The following is an 11,374-nucleotide window of genomic DNA, read 5'->3' on the forward strand; positions in this document are numbered from 1 at the left end:
GAGGCAAAGTGATGATTCTAGCGTTCTAACAATTAATATTTTGGTATGCAAGTGAGGATGACTACCAAATCTAAATAAGGCCGAAGTCGGAAATAGCCGGACAGATCCGTAACCGAGTTGAGGCTAAGAACTCACTTCGACCGACCATGATGTCAGTTGGGATACGAACATTACCTTTTATGCAAATAAGGCCGAGCTTAGCTTCTAAAGAAGTGTAAACAACCAAAGTCGGACAAAAATAAATAATAAAACAATATAGAACGCTACGAATCAACACTACATGCCAAGTATTAGATATCAAATATTGACAATTAAAGTTAACTATTTCTGCAGAATATGAAGCGATTTCGGGCCGCTTGTACAAGATTTAGTCACCCGGTGCATACGTACAAAATCCAATATGGTTGACAACTGTCAAAATTTCAACTGACAAAAACCTTTATCAAGCTTTACAAAGTCAACAATGGATATTACATGTAAACATCGATTTAATTTAATACAGCAGGTGATTTTTGATTGAACTGTTGAATAACTCAGGCTGACATTGCGTACTTTTATAGAGAATCCATGTGAAATCTAGAATTACAGTTTCACTAACTGACACAACCGCATGACATAAGTAGAGTTCTAACATTTTGAAATGTAATTTAGTAAAAAACAATTTAACACTGCGACTGGTTATCTGTGAATACCTAGAAACTGTGATTAAAAAGTAGCTGACATATAGCCTGAAAACTTTAACATCAAAAATAAAAAAACTACTGATGAGCCGTAAAACAATATTAAACAATTGCATCAAAACAAGGTCGTGAGGCATCATGCCTCACAATATTTTCGCATCCGATTCGATTAAATGACAGAAACTATCAGTTTTGACGTGGTGCTTGCTTACATTGTATATTATAGTATAAAATTACTTTTTCTTGTAATCATGCATGTGTGAACCCTGTAGATATTTCTTCTTTTAAAATAATAATTTGCCGTCCGTGCCAAAGTTTAGAAAACAACTACTATTTATTGAATCGAAACTTTAATCATCGAATAAAAAATGATCTAACTAAGAAAAAGAATGCTCAAACTTCTGTGATTCGTTTAGAAATAAGAAGTTTCAAATGTTACTGCTGTTAGATTTGGCATTTAGCCTAAACAACGTTGAAGTACGAGCAAATATATAGCGGACGGCAAATTATTATTTTAAAAGAAGAATGTATCTACAGGGTTCACACATGCATGATCACAAGAAAAAGTAATTTTATACTATAATATACAATGTAAGCAATTGTTAAATTGTTTTTTACTAAATTACATTTCAAAATGTTAGAACTCTACTTATGTCATGCGGTTGTGTCAGTTAGTGAAACTGTAATTCTAGATTTCACATGGATTTTCTATAAAAGTACGCAATGTCAGCCTGAGTTATTCAACAGTTCAATCAAAAATCACCTGCTGTATTAAATTAAATCGATGTTGAATCGCATTGATCAATTTTGACGAGGCGCTTATATATATAATATGAATTTAAATTGTGCATGTTTGGACCCTGTCGTTTTATTTTCTATTTAATGATATGCTCACCCTGCAAAAAAATAAATAATAAAATAAAATGAAATAAAAATAACAAATAAACATCATTTGAGAACTTTTTTTTTCAAATGGTCATCGAATGTATAATTATCGGATAGAAAACAATGATAAATTAAGAAAATGAGATATCACGCATACGATTCGTTTAGAAAGTAAGACGTTATCGTTTTTTTTTTTTCGTTTTTTTTTTTCGAGTGTTAGTGATGTTGGTTTCTGCTTTGACGCAACACGCTAAAATGTATGGAAATTTAGAGTATGTGACCTATCATATTGATAACGAAAATTCGCCACAATTTCGGTGTGCTGTATAGTAAGTCTCTTACTGTCTTTATTGGATATGGTGTTAATTGTCCATTCAATAAAACTTTAAACTAATTATTTTGATTTTTCTGTAAATATTAATTCTTTATTAGTTTTCGCTATGATAAATTTATATGAATAAAATATTAATACAGACTGGAGCCATAGTCAAATATCCATGTATCTGTTGGTGAATATAATTTGCAACATGCTGAGATACATTTGTGCCTGATGGGACCTGACACAACAGTTTACTAAGGCGGACGGTCAGTCAGTGTTTAAGTTTAATAAGGATCCATCCGCCCTTTCAGGGGCAGTATAGCATTAGATCCCCGATATATCGCCGGCATACAGTTGAAGATAATTTTGGAAATCTGTGGTGAAGAAAATTTACCTAGACGCAGTTTCCGTAAAATATCAATCAAAAAGTCCAAATAAGTGGGTCACCGTCACGACTAATGAGACCATAAACGACAGAGATCCAAGAGGTGGTTGCAGACAATTAAGGTGAACACTATCGCGTTGCTATAAATGCTAGTTTAATAGAAAGGAAGTAAAAAGTGCACCCCTGAACTCTACCCTCCTACAACAGATTTTTCATATAACCCTTTATCTCCGGACTGCAATAGGTACGAAGTATATATTGTTTTATTTACCTTTACCTACCTTCATGGTCTCCAAACTGCGCATATTTAGCATACATTGAATGATAATTTGAATTTAAGCATGATGTAGTTAGTGTCAATGCATAACAAACGTATACACACAGACCGGGAACTATCCTTTATCAAGAAAATTTTGTAAGTTTTTGTAAGTTTGGAAGCAAATTAAATCACATAGAATTCTTCGAAATAGCCATGCATCGATGGAAGCTATTTGCCTTTACTACTCTGGTAAATGGCACTAAATACTAGAATACATTAGAGTTCAATTAATAATAAACAACTCTGTTTTATACAAAGTGCCGGCTTTATTCGCCTTTATCAAGTATAGTATAAATGTTCTGAGATAATCACATCACATTTCGACCGTGTTCATTGGTAATACGGATATGACGTTGCGTTACTATAGCGTTGAACAAACTGTAACGTGTCATATAAGCAGTAACAATACATGTCATTAGTACAATAGTGATGACCAGATTCATGGGTCTCTACACCATGATACATGGACGTCCATGACTAATATATATTTGCAAATGGCAAATTGATTTCAAACTATCACAGTTTTCCACTATATATTTCGGCTAAATTGTACTTATCTGTAAGGTTATAAAATAAAGTAATATATTAAAATCTATAAAATATTTTAAAAATGTTTAATTTTTGCTACTATAAAATTATAAAATTAATCATAAGATAAAAATTATACAGATACTGTAAATGTAATACCTCCATTTAATTTTTACGAAATATTATAAACAATCTAAAGAGTACAGAGAGACTGAAAAACTTTAGGAAATCTATCAAAAACTATGCTATTTTGACAATGCGAAATTCTGATGTAAAACTGATATTATCGTAACAGCGTGAGAAATTCACGGGGATCAAAAAGAAACTAATAATAATAAAAAATGTATATCCGAGTAAATTATAAAGTAGACCTATCAAAGACTTCAAAAGCATGCCCCAACAGAGCACTAGCAGAAAATGCATAGAAAGTTTCGATAACAGTATTTGGTACCGTAAGTCTCTTATATCTATACAATATATATATTCACTAATCAAGGATTTGTCAGTGTAAATGAGCTGAGCGTTAGTTTTCTAAGAAATCGTCGTTAAACTGTGTTACACAAATAACACGTGCACCGCTTTTTCACAAAAATGTGTCCGCCATGTTTCCTTTAGTGAACGCAATAAAAAGAGAATTTTATCTTAGATTCCCTCATTGTAGAGTATGATTCACTTTCTAATCTAAATAAAGCATCACTTTTTTATAACATCCCACTGTCCGATCTTTCTGATCACTTAACGATCACTCACAATTACAAAATAAAACCAATGTGTCATCAAAATTTTCACTCTACACGGCTTCGTGGACATCACGGCCTACTAACATTAAATTTGTAATCATGCGCCAACCAAACAAATGATGAAAGATCGTACGGTGTTCCGTTTGGACAATCGTGACATTTTATTTAATACTAAACCGCGATGAACGATGGTACGATGACGAAAACGCGATGGCACGATGGTGAAACAACGATGGTACGATGGTGAAAACGCGATGGCACGATGATGAAATCGCGATGGTGCGATGGTACGACGGTGAAATGTCGATGCAATATCGCGTTTTCATCATCGTACCATCGCGTTTTCACCATCGTGCCATCGCGTTTTCATCATCGTACCATCGTGCCATCGCGTTTTTATCATCGTACCATCGCGTTATCACCATCGTGCCATCGCGTTATCACCATCGTACAATCACGTTTTCACCATCGTGCCATCGCGTTTCACCATCGCACCATCGCGTTTTCACCATCGTAGCATCGGGTTTTCACCATCGTGCCATCGCGTTATCACCATCGTACAATCGCGGTTTCGCCATCGTACCATCGCGTTTTCACCATCGTGTCATCGTCTTCCGGTTAGAAATGCGTAGTTCCGTACACTTGAATGTTTGTCAACAATTGATGAATATATCTCAATGTATGTTGTGAGAAGATATTTACCATTTAGATTCTGCTGTTTTGCAAAATGTTTTTCAAAATGTTCAGTGCTCAACTCATTAAAACTGTGTAAAATCTTCAAGGCCACGTTCTTTGTTTTTTTATGTATGCATGAAAGTAATTAAAAAGCTGGGTGTAATAGTTATTCTTGTTAGGATGTAGAAGGTACATAGTGCTATGTAAAAATGAGATTTATCAAGCCTGTATTACTGACACATATCCTGTACCACTGCGCATAACCACCGGAAGGCGATCGTACGACGGTGATAACGTCATTGTACAATGTTGAAAACACGATGGTACGATGGTGATAATGCGATGGTACGATGATGAAAAGGCGATTGCACGATGGCAAAAACGCGATGGTACGATGATGAAAACGCGATATTACAGCGACTTTTCACCATCGTACCATCTCATCATCGCGATTTCATCATCGTGTCATTGCGTTTTCACCATCGTACCATCATTGTTTCTTCATCGTGCCATCGCATCATCGCGTTTTCGTCATCGTACCATCGTACATCGCGGTTTAGGATTCAATAAAATGTCACGATTGTCCAAACGGAACACCGTAAGATCGGGACTTTTTCAAAGGTATGTTTTATTTCCTGTAATTTTTTGATATTCTAACGTTTAAACAACCAAATTGTATGCACAGAAATAACGAAGAATTTATGCAATATAGCTTTTAGTTTAAATTTTGGGCCTATATATTTCCAGTCCTACAACAGACATGTATATGTTACAAACCCAGCTTGTCCTTGAAATCAGTGTCAAAGGTTACTAGAACATAAATACAATAAATAAACAATCACTTTCTATGTTCTTGTAAGTCCTGTAAGATGAAACGGCTCGTGTTTATACATTCATAATATATATTTCGTATCGGGAACATCGACAATCGCAAGTCGATCTTTACCACAAACATGAAAAGAGTTACTTTTATTCCTTTGTGTATTGGATAGACAACGGCACGAGTTGTCTATCCGACTTAGACCACGTGACATAAAAACTGCAATTATTGAAAACTGTCCCACGCGTTCTATAGAAATTAGGATTAACGTGTTTTTATAAGAGTGATATTATCTTTGTACCTTTAGCGCTTATTTGTTAGTAGGGCATATGAAAGAATGCAGGTTATTTTGTATAAATTCAGTTTTACTCAAATACCGGATTTACTAAAATTTGACGTTCATTAACACTTTGAGTCATTTGCAATCGCAAATGCTAAAGTGTTAGATATGGATTTCTCAAAAATACTAAAACTTCAACTGCTAAACAATTAGCTTTTGTAAGGAGTTTGCATGTTGGCGAAACACGATGACAGATACGTTGATTCAAGAAGATAGCCAGGTTCCGAAACTACAAAAAAGGCTGACAGTAAAATGTTGGAAAAAAGAAATACTGTTGTTTGAAGTAATCTGGTATTTTAAGTATGGACTAGTGCTTACTGGTAATATACATAATCACATACAAATTATCAGATTCTATTAGAAATCACATTTGAACAATCGGTATAAAGTGACTAAATAATTATGGTTATATTCATTTTTTGTTCTTATAAAAACAGGAAGCAGTGTCGGAGTTTATTTATTTATTCATTTTTTTTATCAGGATATATTTAATGCGTAGATGCTCGTAGGACTATGAACACTTTTTACTATATCGTACATTTCTTGTAAGAATGATGTAGTTGTTCTACTTTCTAACAGGACCCAGTCTTGCGAAACTTTACAGGCTGTTAGTTTAGTTTAGTTTAGATTATACTAATTTGTTTTAGCTCGATTGTGATGAAAGCTTTAAGCTTATTGTAACCCCTCTCGAGTCCGCTTCCTGGGAAAACCAGTACTGGTGTCATATGAGAAGTCATGGTCGTGGCCCCAATGATGCTCGAATCCACGACCCCTGCATTAAGCTATTAAACCAACCGCCTGTTAAATTTCTATTCAAGATACTAGTCTTGATGAGTGGGAAACACCAGTATGATGTTTTAATTTTACTGTAAAGATGATTTAGTGTTTATAATCCTAAACAAGTACATTTGTTTTTCAAGTTTTCTAAACTGTCGAAATATACTAATAAAGTAAATCGACCTCAATCGCCTGTTAAAGTTTCGAACAACCTGATCCAGTTGTTTGCAAATGTAAGGATCGTGCTGACATTTCTATTTTATAACAAGTGAACATAAAAAGTTACAACTGTTGGAAACGTTTCAATGAATGTGTAAATTACGTATTTACCCAGTTGGATCTACACTACAAATATGGAGTTTCTTGTAATTCAATTTGATTTTTATATGTATAGTTAATCCAGTCTTGTATTTCAGTCATGTGAACCCTTTTATTGATATCCAATAACATGGGGTCATTTTTACGATATTATTATTTAGACGATTTACCTCCAAGTCAATCTTATTCTTTGATAACTGGTGAGAATATTGCAAGGTCATTTAACTCTGGCGTTAGCCTGTATTGTTAGATGGTAAAATGACACGAAATTCACGCGTTTTTTGCCCAAGTTTTTCCCCGATATATATACAACGCTACTGTTGTATATGAAATAAGGGACGGGTACAAGTCTGCTTTGCGATGGTTATTTACAGATTATCGTGGTCTAATTACATTTCAAACATAAAGATTCACATGTACGGCCATAAACGTAAATTTCGTGCTTTCGTGGTGTGCAAACTTTTGTAATTAAAAGTATGGTGTATTCGGCAAACCATTTATAATTTCTGAGGTGGTAAATATCATTGAGAGTATCATTTATGTTCATGATATTTAATTAAATATCTAAGTTTTATACTTGCAAAAGAAAAAGTTAACTTCATGGTCATGGTCGCTGGCTTCGAATTCCTCGCCCATCACCTACGTTGGATCAAAACCTCACTTGAGATGTAAAACTTTTCACGTATGGAAGCCATCCAGCCGAGGTTATTGTCCCGATCTAGATACTAGTCTGAGCCTCCGAAAATGTCAGGAGGGGCACCTGGAGTCATTTCCCTATGACAAAACCTGGGAAAAGGTCATGTCGTTTCGATGTTACACTCAATCAAACAAAATAAACATTGTTCCCGGTTTTTTTTTTTGTTGTTGTATTTTTTGTTCGTTTATATTTTTGTATACATGAATATGCAAAAAGGGTATTTGTTTGTTTCAGTGTAAAGTCAAAATATAATATAACAATTATATATCAACAGTGAACACCACATGCATAATATTTTCACGAGGGGTTAATGCTTTGCTTCTTAAATGCAAAACAAAAAATATTCCTAGTGTATAAAAGTAAAGGTAAATATAATGAGCCGCACCATGAGAAAACTAACATGGTGGCTTTGAATCCAGACCATCTGCGCAGTCTGGTCAGGATCCATGCTGTTTGTTAATGGTTTCTGTAATTGCAATAGGCGGACAGCATGGATCCTGACTAGACTGCGGGGATGCCCAGGCTGGTCTGGATCCATGCTGGTAGCAAAGTTACTATGTTGGTTTTCTCATGGCGTGGCTCGTATGTATATATATATATACTCGTGGAATTACATGTTAAGTGTAAAAAGTATGTACTCACAGTGCAAATCATCTATGCTAAATAATACGTATGACATATTTGCTTTCTCAGTGTCTAACATGACTGAAATGAGTTATTCGATTTTTATCTTAGAGCTCTAGTTTATTTTTCACCTTAAATTAAAGCAAACGTGTACAATATAATTTCAAACTTAAACTTTGAAGTTTAGTAGATTGAAGCATTCTCTAGATCAAGGGTATTTTTATTACCTTCTGTAGTCAGTCATTATCTATTGTAAAAATGCTTTTTAACCAAAGTGAAAAAAATCAGGTACTTGAAAATGCAGCTTTCTAAAAGGTCAGTTAGAATTCTCGATGTCATTTATCAGACTTACCTTGTAAATAAATAATATCATTACTAAATTGATACTGCTATTTCTTTTTGTTGCACTTTGCGGACTTGTGATAAAGTTATATATATAATATATATATTTATCTGAACAGTACAATCCCTGTCAATAAGCACTACATAAGCGCTCATGCCCTTCTCGCACACCATACCTATAGTAAGGACTTCTTTTATGTGTGCATGTGCAGAAAACAATCTGACTAAAGTACATCTCCTATTACGCTACGCATAGGATCTGAGAACGACCTATTCATAGCCTCGTTCTGACGACCCTTTCGCTAGCCAATCAGAGCTTAACTTACAACATCTTGCAAATCTACCTGTAGATTTGACTTTTGATATTTACAATTCTTTTGTCGTAATGTGACCGATACAGGGCCGTCGCCGGCTTCAAAAAAGTGGTCCGGTCATAGGACGTCGAAGGCGTTCCGCGAGTGCCGAAGGCAGGAGAGGTGGGAAAGCAGGAGAGGGGGGTTTTCCCCCTCTCGTAAGTCGGTTTTGGGTCTCCCCAGAGAAAATTTTAAGATTTGGGATGTCCGTAAGTGCGTTTTCTTTGCATCTTGAAAGCATTTTCCATTAAGATTTTCAGTCCATTTTATAACAGTTTTCAAGGATAACTATCCAACATTTGCCCAGTGAATGTTGATGTATTTCACTTCTGAGTGTCAGCCAATATGTACAAAAGAAAACAACTAGTTCGACCCCTCTGTGAGTCTCATCAGGCGGTGGCATCAAAGTTTATGCAACGATAAAGTCTGATACAGATATCCCCGCTATAGTTGTTCTTTTTTTTAAATTTATTTTGTTGTCTTTCTTTAATTTCTCTTCTTTGCTTGTTCTTTTTATATAAAACAATACAACTATAGACATAGTATTTGTTTAATCGTTAATGGATACATAAACCTGACTGAGCTGCTGAATTCAGCATTACATTTGCCCGAGGTCATAGTCACTTATTATAATACTTTTCAACACACAACATTATATAATTATGCAATAGTTAACAGATATTATACAAGGTTCGCATGAACCCTCTTATCATATTACATGTTTAACTGAGCTCATGGTTCAACGTTTAAAATTTACCGAAAACACATCTACGTTTTTCATTCCTAGCAGTGAACTCATTTGCAATAGAGGTCAAATCGAGAGTGTCTGTTCTATGCTTATGGACATGCATAGTCATGAGACTGTTGAGTCTAGTCTGTGTCATAGAGCTCCAAAAATATGTTTTTATTCTTCGCAGAGCAGAAAATGTCCTTTCACTGGTAGCATTTGTTGCTGGAATTACTAATAAAATTTTGACGAGCGTCACAACTTCTGAATAGATTGATCGCATGGGAGGTTTTGATGGTTCATTCACATCAACAGTTTCTGCCTTTTCTTTCACATTCTCATAGAATTCACTGAAACTTTCATCACTTCTCAGTTTTGTCAACGTTTCAAGTGTCAACTGAGCCATAGCTTGGCCTTCTGATGCTCAGAGATCTTGATGCTGCAGCGCTTTACTTAAATTGTCCGTGTGAGCCAAAACTGACTGTCCTAGCATAACACCAAACAGAAAGTCAAAAGATTTCATCTGCGCGTCTACACCTTTATTCCTAGCTCCCGTGTCAGTTTCCTTTACTGATGAATAAGATTCCCCCCAAAGATCCTGCAGCACTTCATAATTATCCACAACACTTTGCAGGTTGTTTGCCCTTACAGTCCAACGCGTCGGACACAATGTTCTGAACCCCGGTGTTTCAGGAGCAAGCTCCTGTTTCAATCTTTCAAACAAACTATCCCGTTTTGGCGAAAATTTCACAAGCTTTGACATTTCATACGTTGTATCCAAAGCGTCGCGCATGATTTTGACCATTTAACAGTATCTCCAACAGCTAAATTTAAAGCATGTCCATAGCAGTGTGTGTAAACTGCTGTTTGTTCTTTGTCACTGATTTTCTTTGCGACACCGTTCTTAGCACCAGACATATTGCTTGCTCCGTCGTAACACTGGCCACGGCAATTGTTCACAGACAGATTCATACGAAGAAGACAGTCTTCAATTATCTTTGTTAGGATATCCGAATCAATGGAGTCTACTTTATACAATCCAAAAAACAACTCATGGGCTATAAGATCATCATCGACATGTCTTAGAACTAGCACAAACTGTTCTCTGTTTGAAACATCCGTAGTTTCATCAGCCATGATAGAATAAAAACTGTGTTTCTAATATCCTTCGCTACGTCCCTCAGTATTGAAAGCGCCATAATCTGTATCATTTCATTTTGAACATCTGCGCAAGTGTACTTTTCATTCATTCGTTTTAACCATTCTAACACACGCGAATCATCTTCGCCGCGAAGCTTCAGAAGCTGAATATAATTCCCATCATTCTCATCTCCATCACCACGAATAGGTAATCCTTGACGACCGAGGAACCTTAAATTTGACAAGATCTTTCTTAAAACTCGCGATTATCACTCTTTTCTTCCGCGTGGGCATTCGACAATGATTCACCTATGTTCTTAGTCACTTTTGGCAACGTTATCACTTTCTCAACCGACTCATGATGGCACCTGGACGACTCATGCTTTTTGAACGATACGCTAGCATCTTTCCAGTTCGAAAATCTATTAAATAATGAAGCCTTTATCAAGATTCGAACTTGACAACTTGCCGTCTCTGTGAGCAACCATACACACATGACATTAAGCGAGGTCATTAGTTTCATTGTAATGCAACCACGATCTATTGGCGAACCACGAAGGCTGAAAACTTCTATTCACTGGATTTTTCTGACCAAAGGTGCGTTTCGGAAATTTAAATATCCTAGGTTGATTTGGAATTTCAGGTATGTCTTTTTTGCAGCAATACGTTAAGCAACAAGTTAAGCATACGGTCTCAGAATTTAGA

This window comes from Mercenaria mercenaria, chromosome 4, assembly GCF_021730395.1.
Source record: "Mercenaria mercenaria strain notata chromosome 4, MADL_Memer_1, whole genome shotgun sequence".
Classification (NCBI taxonomy): domain Eukaryota; kingdom Metazoa; phylum Mollusca; class Bivalvia; order Venerida; family Veneridae; genus Mercenaria; species Mercenaria mercenaria.